This window comes from Macrotis lagotis, chromosome 1, assembly GCF_037893015.1.
Source record: "Macrotis lagotis isolate mMagLag1 chromosome 1, bilby.v1.9.chrom.fasta, whole genome shotgun sequence".
Lineage (NCBI taxonomy): Eukaryota > Metazoa > Chordata > Mammalia > Peramelemorphia > Peramelidae > Macrotis > Macrotis lagotis.
Window position 1 is genome coordinate 783,835,912 of NC_133658.1, and position 12,182 is coordinate 783,848,093.

General features: G+C 32.1%; 1 protein-coding gene and 1 pseudogene across 1 annotated transcript in view; one reads left to right on the forward strand and one right to left on the reverse strand.

The window, feature by feature from the left end:
- The window catches only part of DDX10 (DEAD-box helicase 10), a 325,417-nt gene that overhangs the window by 147,954 nt on the left and 165,281 nt on the right, over nt 1-12,182 (forward strand). The gene's annotated exons all lie outside the window — the stretch shown is intronic.
- LOC141510225 (galectin-8 pseudogene) overlaps nt 1-12,182 on the reverse strand; it is a 50,832-nt pseudogene that overhangs the window by 14,157 nt on the left and 24,493 nt on the right.

The following is a 12,182-nucleotide window of genomic DNA, read 5'->3' on the forward strand; positions in this document are numbered from 1 at the left end:
ATTACAAATACAATTAGCACTTGATAAAGGCCTACCACAAGAAGCTTGTCACAATTCTGTGTTATTCCAAGGGCAGACAAACTAGAAATATGAGAGCTATTGCTTATTTGCTGTCTCACACTGACTTAGACCCTGGGTGCAAATTCTGGCTCTGCTGATTATTTAAGCAATTCACTTAAACCATGTTCTTAATTTCTTCATCTATAAACACATAAGGATGCCAAACTACAGATGGAACACCATGAAAGTATATCTCTTCATTAATTTTGTCCTAAATATCAATGTCTCATTTTGTATTTTGAGTTCATAATCTCTCTCTTTCAAGAGATAAGTAATATACTTACTCTTTGTTTCTTTGGAATTATGGCTTGTTATTGCTTTGATTAGCATTTGTGATGATGCTATATTAGTTGTTCTCTTACTCACTTCACTCTCAAAAGTTTTCTCCAAAACTTTCTATTTCATCATTTCTTACGGTAAAATATTTTTATATTCATATATATAGTAATTTGTTTAGCCATCCTCCAATATATGGGACCCCCTTGGATTCCAGTTTTTTTTTGGTACTTTAAAAAGTTATTATAAATAATTTTATATGCATAGTTATTTTTCCTCTTTCTTTGATCTCTACGAAATCTACATTTATTATCAGTGGTATTGCTGGGTCAAACGTTTTTCATAGTGACTTTTAATGTATGATTTCAAATTGCTTTTTAGAATAGCTGTGCCAATTTATTGTTCCACTAACTATATAGTGTGCCTTTTTTGCCATAGCTCCTCAAACATTTTCAATCTTTGGTTTTGGGTTGGTTTTTTTTTTTTTTTTTTTTGCCATTTTTGCTATTTAGATGGGCTTAAGATGGAACCTTAGGCTATTGCCATTTGCATTTCAGTTATTTATTTGGAGCATTTTTCCATATGGTTGTTGTTATCTCAGATTTCTTTGAAAAACTGTTCATATTTTTGGAAGATTTATCTAATGGTAATAACCTGTCCCACAAACCCAATAGGAGAATCATAGGCAGCATTCATAGCCTATGTCCTGTCTCATGGTACTTCCATAGTAACCAATTCTAGGAGATGAAATTATTCCAGAGAGATTCATTTTGCATATTCATCTGTAATATTGATGAAATCTTTTTGCCTCTTCATTGTACTGGTATTCAATAAAATGTAAAATGACTAGAACTTTGAAAGGTCTCCAAACATTTTAGTGATAACTCTGTATAGTTAAATGTTAATTTGTACCCTACAGATTATTAAAAGTTGCAATTAAAAACTTGCAGGTTGCTTAGAAATGATATTTGCTTTTATGTGTCAAATCTGGTATAATTGATTTAACTATTTATAAAAGAACTATTTGTTGTTAATACTTATATCTTGTAGTATTAAAGCTAATAAATTGCATTTATAAATATTCTGATTTGGAAATTCACACTATAATTGTACTCAGTTATATTATGAGAATGTTCTTATGTTTTTATAAATGGAATTTATCAAAATGATACTTTTGGATGTAAACTGCATGCAGGTATTTTTTGTTTCTGTAACAGAATACTATGCCAATGGTAACTATGCCATTGGAAAGAATGCTTTTTTTTTTTTATCAATAGAGCTTCTCATCTGTATGTGTTGAATAACTTATTATTCCATTCAAATTGTATGTTACTTACTGTAAGTTTAACTTTTAGAAAACAGATTTAGTGCATGTATAGTCAGTCACCAGTGTATTGTTGTGTTTTAAAATTTCATTTGCTTAGCTAGCTATTTGGTACTAGGAATCCAAGCTGTGAAATTTCCCCTCCATCTTCTCCTCCCCAAAGCAGTAATATTTGCTGATGATAGTTGGGCTTTCAAGGTGTTAGTTGAAATAAATATAACAATTCACTTTTCATGAGCTTCTATTATTCCTCTTTCTACCAATTCTAATTCCCAAGATAGGTAGAATTGGAAGGTAGGGTGGGGACAGGATGGGAGCAGAAAGGTATTGACTGTTGTCTCATAATTTGTATTTTGGTGAACACCAATAATTGAAGATTACACCAACCGTATTCACAGTGGCATTAATTGCATTTTATTATAGTAAGCGTATATTGTGCAAAGACAATCTTCTCAAATGCTTTTTCCAGAACCATTTCACCCTATGACCTGATTTGATAGGAAACAGGACTTCCGGTGATAGTCTGGATGCTGCAGGACTCTGTACCCTTAAACCTTAAATAAGTTCTAGTAATATCAGGTTGAAATAACAGAGTTTAATCCAAACTTGTCTTTTGATGGACTGGTCAGTGTAACCTTTCCTCACATACCTTCTACCATACTTCCTCTGGAGCCCAAAGACATAGGTAAACCTATTTGGTTGCTTTTTAAGCATTTGAACCTTCACAAATAAAACTGAATGGATAAATAAGTCTGTGAAGGAGTTGTTTTATACCATCAAATATATGTTTATTCTGAATTGGCAATTGGCATCAGTTACATTTAGGGGATAGATATGAAACTTGTGAAGATCTGATTGCAACATGGGTTTGTATCTTATTTTTGTTAGTGATACAAGGAATTTCTACTGCAAGTATTCAATTGCAAGGAAGAATTTTTAGCAGTTTCTAACCAGAAATTGCAGAGGTAATTGAGCAAGCACATCTGTTTAAAATACACAGAATTAAATTCAGTTTTTATATGATAAAGTCAGCTGTGGGGGAACAAAGTCATCTTCCTATGTAGAAAAATGGAAATAATTTTGGAATCAAACATATCATTAGTTTGTATCCTCTGTTACATTTATTTATGCCATTTCTATAAAACAACCTATACTATGCAAAATTTTTATTTGTTCATAACCTTTTGTGTGAAATGCCTATGATTTAAAAGGAATTTCATGAAGTACTTATTCATTTAAATGTTGATGTTTTCAACAAGGTTTAAAAAAAGAACACTTCAGATTATATATTATCTTATGTATAGTAGAGTAGGGTAGGGTAAGATAGGTAGCCTTGAGAAAAGCGTAGCAGAAATTTGAGTAGTATTTTAGAAATATTTTTGTGGACTTGATAGACATACTTGTAGGTAAGGTGAAACTATAGATAATCTTAAAGACATTTTTTAAGTTACTATGTTCCAAGAACTATACTACTGATACAAAGGCAGAAACAAGGTCTCTGCCTTTAAGGTACTTGCATTCTAATAGTTCCAGTGATCGTTGCTACTTGAAGGTAGTGAATTAGTACCTACATCTTTGTTCTTTTTTAGTTCGTGGATTCAATTTATTTAAACTTAGGACCTAATTAAGTATCTGGAAATACTAACCACTATCTTTTTTCAAGAAAACCCCAAATGGGGCTGTGAAGTTGGACACAACTAAAACAACAGAACAGCCACCATAATTGTGTAATCGATCTTATCTGCATTTCTTCAGTTTATTTGACTGTCATCCCTTCTACTAATACACTCTGTTACTTCCAAGATCAACTACAAAATTCTTACTTTTTTCAGTTTTCTTACATCTTAGTTGCCCACACATATTCTGTAATCTAATGTCATTGGCCTTTTTACCATTTTTTGAACTAAACAGTCTGTGTATCTGCTTCAGGCATCTTCTTTGATGGTCCCCCCTACTGATTTCCTATTAATCCATCTTCTACAGGAAGCCTTTCATAATCCCTTTTAATTCTAATGCTTTCCCTTTTAAAATTAGTTCCTATTCCCTGTATATAACTTGTTTGTATTGATTGGTTTGCTTGTTGTCTCCATTATAATGTGAGCTCCTTGAGATTAGAAATAGTTGTGTTTCATTTTTAACTTCTTTTTGTATTCCCCAATGCCTAGCCTTGTACCTGGCACATAGTAGGTGCTTAATAAATGTTTATCAGTTAATTTATTTTGAATTTACTTAACTGTTTTCATGTTTCTCAGTAAAATATAAGCTTCTTGATTTTATTTTTGTCTTTGTATTTTCAGAGTACTTGCACATAAGGTATGCTTTGTGAAAAAACCTGTACTAAATTGTTATTTATTTAATGTTTGTCTTCCTTGTCCTCCATATTCACCTATATTTTCAACATCAAATGGAAGGCAATTTACTTGTTGTAGTTTCTCTTCCGTATTTTCTCAGGTTCTAACCAGTTTGTGCTGCATGTTTTCTATTTCCTCTCTCTCTCTCTCTCTCTCTCTCTCTCTCTCTCTCTCTCTGTACATATATACACACATACATACATAGTATATACAAATATTTCTCTATTTAGGTACATATATATGTATTATATATAATATATATATATATAGATAAATGAAGATGTCAAATATACTATTAAATATTCATTTATCTAACCCAGTTCCTAATGATTTCTGTTGTGTAGGGAAATATTTTTTTAAAGTTATAGAAATAACTTTAGGAAGAATTGAGCCAAAGAAATTAGAGCTGGTAGTTCTGGAAACCTACTCACACTGGGAATGGGTTAAAGAGAGAATAGTACATATACTATAAGGCTGTAAGAGCCTTCTAAATTCAGAAAGAAACAAGAAAAGGGAATAGGGCGGGTTAGAGGGTAAGGGAATAGGATAAGAGAGTTTTATAAGAGTGTATAGATCAGTGGGGAGTGGACTAGAGAAAGGGTAAATAAGGAAGGAATTCTTGGAAGAGTGGTAGGTTATGGAATAGGAGGGCAAGGTAGTGAGTAAGAAGTAAGGTTTAGGAGTGAGGAGGGCTTGTTGCTTTCAGGAAATGTTATTAAAATGAAAGATACAAACCAAATTTATAGATATTTATGAATATGTATGTAAATATATACATATGTATGTGGGTATGTATGTAGTAGATATAAATATGTATATAGATGAGTGTATATTTATAAAATATGTGAGTATGTGTGTGTATATATATATGTTTTTATACATTATACATATGTAGATTTTTATGCATTTATATATCCATGATTAATTGGATCCTTGGAAGAAGAGAAAAAATAAACAGTTCTCAGTAGAGAATAGAAGAAAATCTACAAGAAGGCAAAGAAAAGGTGGACAATTGTGAACATAATGTGTAGTATTTATTATATAGGCTTTCTTGAAATGGAAATTTATTATTTTATATTATGAATCTGCTCTTAACTTTTGCTACTCACATGATAATTTTTATTTTTATTTATATCTTTATTTATTTTTTAGGTTTTTTTTGCAAGGCAAATGGGGTTAAGTGGCTTGCTCAAGGCCACACAACTAGGTAATTATTAAGTGTCTGAGGCTGCATTTGAACTCAGGTACTCCTGACTCCAGGGACTGTGCTCTATCCATTGCACTACTTAGCTGCCCCGATAATTTTTTAATTTAAAAGAAAAGAATGAATGCTATGCCCAAGTAGTACTGTCGCAATGTTACTCTTTATCACATTATTACCTTGAGGGATGTTGACCTAAAGAAGAGCCTCTGCTTTCTGGAAGTCATATTTCTTAGTGAACTGAGAGAGAAATCTATTGTTTTGAATATGGCACTGTTAGAACAAGTTATTCTTAGTCCTGTAATTGTATATAGATCTAGCTAGCAATTGAGCAGCTAATCCTGCAGTGAGAGAATACAAACCAAGTCATATCTCTGGAATTTTAGAATTATTTTACAACTGTACTGAGGTGGTGTTTGTTGTTGTTTTACATTTGGTTTTTGAAAGAACAATTGTGATTTTTTTTTATTTTAAGCCATTGGAGAAGTTTGAAAGGATTGTGATCAATTCTCACCAAGAACCCAGAGGCATTTTGGAATTAAGACTATAGACAGATATGCTAATTATAACCCATTTCATTAGCTGAAGACAGATAGGAAATTAGGAAATTTATTTTTTTAGGAAAGCATTTAGAAAAGAATTTTCCACTCTAACTCTACAAAAGGCTCTCTTATGCTTCCAGGTAGTATCCCCTGAAAACACTGAACTGAGGTCCAAGGAACATTTTATTCCATAAAATTTTTTACTGCATGCACCTGAGACATAAAGCAGCAGGTGTGATAACTTGGATGAGTCTCTGATTTTGTTGATATTTTCATTGCTTTGTGTCTTTAATTTGGCAGAGGTGTCAGAGTTAACATGTTCCTTCCAGAATATTTTAAAATGTATAAAACACAGGGTTACAGAAGAAATCATTAATCTTATAATGTAGGTATAAAAGTATTTTTTAAATGGTTATGAACCCCAGATTAAGAACCTCAAGTTTACATAGATCCCCTGCCCCCATACACTTAATGTTAAAATTTGGTAATCGTATTTGCATTGGAGATTCTTTCCAGTTCTGGCATATCTGTTTTGTAGTCATACCTATTTTTCTGATTAATTTTTTTATAACTTTCTATTCAATAATGATATATTCCGAATATCTAAAATTCTATGAAGTTCTTATTTAGACATTTGCTACTTCCTTCTTGAGAGGTAAATTTTTGTATCATCCACTTTTATAATTGTAATAGAATGAGCTAACTGGCAAAAAAACTAAGTAAATTTGCTCAGCTTTTGAATTTATAGTAGTTTTGATATGAAAACAGACCTTTTACACATTAATTTTCTATTCTAACAGGTGTGTAGACTGAAAGTCCAAAAAAAAATCCTTTGCAAGTTTTGTACATAATAAATCTAAATAGCCTATTCTACAACTTTTATTTGAACTGAACTCTAATGTTCCTCTTGTCCTAAAGCAATAATTCTACTAAATATTCATGATAATAATCGTAAACAACCCCACAAACCAGATGAGAGTCACTAAAAAGCATTTAATTTTAAAACTATAGACCATTTGCTATTACCATCATTGTTATATTTTTGTATATTTTGTATATTTCACTGAAACAATTAAGTTCCAACTTGATTCAGATCCAAGAATGAGTATATTCGATTTGCAATTTTGTATAAGGGAAGGGTATCAGTTTGTTAGCACAGGACAGACAGAAATCTTCTGTTTGCCTGAAGATATCCATTGTGTCAATAATGGAAAAAAAAAAAGGTTCCAATAGGCTTCTTTTTAGGAACACTGGCTTTGCAATAGGATTGTTGTTCATTTTCTCAGAGTTGATTTATCCTGGTAGTTCTCAAATTTTTCTAGTGATAGAACCCTTCAGTTTAACCAAAAATTGGAAAATCTTATTTATAAAGTCCTCTAAAGTATTATTTTAATATTTCTTGTCAAATAGCATAAAATTCATTTTTAAAAAAGCTTCAAAACAACAAATTTGTGATTCTGTGTTCCTTATAGCCCAGTTTGAAAAATATTGATTTAGCCTTTTTGTTTCACTGTTTTAATCACTCTTTGACTTGAAGCCATCACTTGGTATATTAGTACATGTAGAATTGCTAATACATATAGGTCATGTTTAATAGTTTTTTTTCCACAAAGTTTGCTTTATTTGTGTATTTCTGAGTTGTATAGTTTACCAGTTCCCATTCATCATCTAAGACTAGTGCATCATTTTTTTGTGCCTTGAAACGTCCTCAATTTAATTTCCTCTGTAAAATTGGGAGAAAAGTAGCTATAGTGGAGAGATACTATGCAGTAATTATATACATTATGGTACTTATTCTGTGCTTAGCCCAGAAATTACCTGCATAGCATTTTAAAATTGTTTTGAAAATTAATAATGTTCTATTTTGAACTTTAACTATTCATTCTATTACCTCTCTACTAGGTAGTATAATCCTTGAGGGTAGAGATTTAGGGTAATAAATGTTGAATAGAAGTATTTAGACTTGATATAGACTCTAAGGCCCCTTCATCTCTAAATCTACAGTCCTGTGACTCATCTTTAATTTTGATAGAAATAGCTTACAAAAAGTATACTAAACTGATGGTATGTAAGTTCCAAGCAGCTATAATAAATATCTTTTTAATTCATTTCAAGCTGAAGTAGCTCCAGTTAAAGTTTAGATGACAAATTTATCAGTAAAGGGAATTATATTCTGTATTCATGATTCCTAAAGGGGAAAGTCACAAAATAAAGCTACTATTTTTCCAGTAATATTTATTTACCTTCTTTTGAAGAAATGGTGCTTTTCCAATATAGCTTTAATGTAGAATTATTGATTTGGAATGATGTGAAAAAATATAGTAAGATGGGTTGGAGTTCAGTTATTGTAGAATAAAAGTGCGGTTTAAATACTTGACAGAGAAATTTGTATTTTATTCTAGAGTAATAGGAAGTCATTAAAAAATTTTTGAGTAGGGGAGACTGTGCCTTCATATGGATAATTTTGGCAGTCATGTGTAGGCTGAATTAGAAGAGAGGCTACTAAACTGAGGAAAGGAAGACCTGGAGGATTCTACAGTTGTGGGAGGTGTTGTACGCATAGCTTAGACTAAAGAGAAGAGGATAGCTGCAACAAATTTATGGAGATTTCATGATTTAGCACCTAAGTGAATGTGGAAGTGAGAGGAGATTGAAAGAATCAAGAATGACAACAAGTATGAGTTGTGGTGTCAAACTCAAATTAAAATGGACATCCGTAATTTGTACATAGGAATATCTGTGGGCAGTTTGTTATTTTATTAGATATTTTTCAGTTATATTTTAATCTGTTTCAGGTGCATTTGGGAGTGCTGTGGGAACCTCAGGGCTATATGTTTGACCTTCAACTTATTATGATGGTGCTATCCACAGCAGAAATAGAGAACTTTGAAAGAGGAGCTTTAGCTGTAGGGTTGTTGGAAGATAATATGTTTAGTTTTTGACATAGTGTATTGTATGAAAATCTAGGTAGGTACAATGGACAGATTGTAGGTTTTGTGTGAATTAAGCAGAGTATAGCTAAATATATAATTTTAGGAGACACCTGTGTAAGACATTTAATAACTGTGACACTGGGCAAGAAACTTAACCTCTGTTTTGTCTTAATCCAATGGAAGAGGAAAAGGCAAACCATTCCAATTGACAAGATAGTGTGCAATTATTCTCTTGATTTTGTGATATGGGTATGAGTACCAATAGTAAGGCATCAAAGAGAATAATTTAAATATAGACCCTTTATCTAGACAGTGCTCTTTCCTTACTTTCTGCCCTATTTTTTATTATTATAAATATTTTATTTGTTTTTCAATTATATACAAAAGCAGTTTGTACCTATCAGTTTTTGGTAAGGTTTTGAATTTTACACCCCCTCCCCCCTTTCCCCCATCCAGAAGATAGTCTGATAATGTTTACATTGTTTCCATGTTATCCATTCCTCAAAATTGAGAGAAATTTTGTTGAGAGAAAAATCATATCTTTGAGGAAAAATTAATATATTAGAGATAGCAAAATTATGTAGTACACAAGACAACTTTTTTTTAACAGAAGGTAAAATTTTTTGTTTAAACTCCAGTTCTTTCTCTGGATACAGATGGTATTCTCCATTGCAGATACTCTCAAATTGTCCCTGATTATTACACTGATGGAATGAGCAAGTCCATTAAGGTTGATCATCACCCCTGTGTTGCTGCAGTGCTCTTCTGGTTCTGCTTATCTTGCTCAGCATCAGTTCACGCAAGTCTTTCCAGGCTTCTCTGAATTACCATCCCTCCTGGTTTCCAACAGAACAATAGTGTTCCTTAATGTACACATACCACAATTTGTTCAGTCATTCCCCAATTGATGGACATATTCTCAATTTCCAAAGCTGCTATGAATATTTTTGTATTAGTGATGTTTTTACCCTTTTTCATGATCTCTTGAGGGTACAGACCTAGTAGTGGTATTGCTGGATCAAAGGGTATGTGCATTTTTATTACCATTTGGACATAATTCCAAATTGCTCTCCAGATAGGTTGAATGAGTTCACAGTTCTACCAAGAATGTATTAGTGTCCCAGATTTCCCACATCCTTCCAACATTGACCATTGTCCTTTCTAGTCATATTCTGCCCAATGTTTTCAATTTGAAATGTGGCATTTGATGGAGGGGAGGGAGGGGTTGATGATCTTTTGATCAATTCTTGGTTGTCTGTATTCAGTAATTTTAGACAGTTTTCTTCTATTATTTCCTACATATATTGTATAATGGCATATTGATTTATTAAGTACTTCTGCTGGATACGAAAATTATCCTATACATTGTCAGTCATTTTGGCTTGTATAGAACTTACATGTTCTATTATCATCGTTAACTTTAATGTCTCATGCCAAATTTTCTTGCATTTCAATATTTTTTTGTTCCAAATTTATTATTCTCTCTTTCACAGTGTCTTTGTCTCTGAAGACATTCTCTATAATATATTTTCCTATTTTATTTGTTTTTTTTTAATCTATATTGAGACTACAAATTTCTGGCCTAAATCTGTTCCTTTTTTTCAGAGAATTCAGACTTTTTTTTTTTAACATCAGGCAATATTGGTTCATTTCATTTCTTTCATAGAATAATATTTGTTTTTATTTTTGCTTTGAGGTTTTACTCAGGTTTTTTGTTTTTAAAGTCCTTTCTAGTGGTTAGTCTGCTTGTGCTCCAGGTTTTCAGGTTTTTTTTTCTTGCTCTTTTGAAATTCTCATATATTCCAAATATTCCATGTTCCTCATTCTTTCCTGTCTAATTCATCTATTAGAACCTCCTCTTTCCTCTTTCCAAGATAGAGGTTAGTGACCTTAACCTCCTTCATGGGTGAGTTATGGATGTTGATCTCCTTTTGGTCAGGCTTGATGTTCTAGTCATCACTACATTTAGCACATTTTAACTCTGCCTGATTCTCCCCCCTCCCCCCTTTACTTTATGTGCCAAGATAGCATTAATTTCTTCTGCTTCTTGAAGCATAGGAGAGGTCATGTACAGTCACTTCCCCACAGCTAGTCTATGAATTACAAACTTGCAAGTTTGCTTGTGATCCCTACAGTAGGCATGTAGAGTTGTGGTTGGAGTTGTAGAGGTGGTTATGTTGAGTAAGAGCTAAATAATGATTAAACATTTGCCAAGGTTCTGTTCTGTTATATTGTGATTTCAGCTATAATCAGTCTGGTCCATAGTTCCCTTTTGAGGCATTAGGGACTGTAGGGCTTTGCAGAAGTTTATAGTATTGAATATATATATGGAGGCATAATGGAAATTGTTCCTTACAAAGGAAGAAAGTGAGTTGGAAGAGATTGGAATGAGCAAAGAATGTGTAAATTGTAGTAAACAGATTGGCAGTTTGTATTCTTCAATATTTGGTTCTTTCATATTGTTTTATTCACCTTTCACATTAATAAAATGATTGAGAGAGAACCCTACTTTAACCACATATTGGTCAAATTTGAGAAATTTATTTTGTTCTGGCCTTGATTTGTTTTTTTTTTTTTTTTTTTTGTTTTGTTTTGTTTTGTTAGAGGCAGTTAGGTGACACAGTGGAAAGAGTGCCATACCTGGAATCAGGAAAACATCTCCTGAGATCAAATGTAGTCTCAGACACTTAGTAGCTGTGTAACCCTGGGCAAGTCACTTAGCTCTCTTTGTCTCATTTTTCTCATCTATAATATGACTTGGAGAAGCAGTTGGCAAACCACTCCAGTGTTTTTGCTAAGAAAATCCCAAATGGAATTATAAAGAGTTGGATTCAACAAAGGGACTGACCAACAATCTGGCCTTTGTGCTGCTTTATATCCTGGGGTAAAGCATTTAAATACCCTCTTTGTCATTTTTTCCTTCTGTAAAAAGATGTTACCACTACTTATTTCTTAGACACATACTAATTTCTATTACTAATTTTGAACTGCTTAACAATCATGTAATTTGCATGTAATTAAATTAATATGAAAATGTAGTAGAATAATATAATTTATTTAAAAGTGTACTAGCTCTGCTAGCTCAGTTTTAAAAGATCCCTTTTGTTCAAAAGTAATTATATCCATTTATTACTAATAATCAGTAATGATGCATGTACTTTGAACAGATTCAGTATACTGAAACACTGAGAAGGTAGTTTTTTATTTTTTTAAATTTTTATTAAATTATTTATTAAATTAAGTGACTTGCCCCAGCTATGCAATCATTAAGTGTCTTGAGTTTGGATTAGAGGGTAGTTTTACTATCAATCAAAAACATGTTGTGTAATGTGTCACCCTCCCCCACCCTCCAAAAAAAGAAAAGAGAAAAATCATCATAATAATGGAAATAAAAACAGATCTTTCATAACTTTTTGTGTACTATATAAGTTTGTAGCAAAACTTTTAAGATTTTTATTATGCTTTCCTCATTTTTTAAAAATGTCGTAGGCAAAT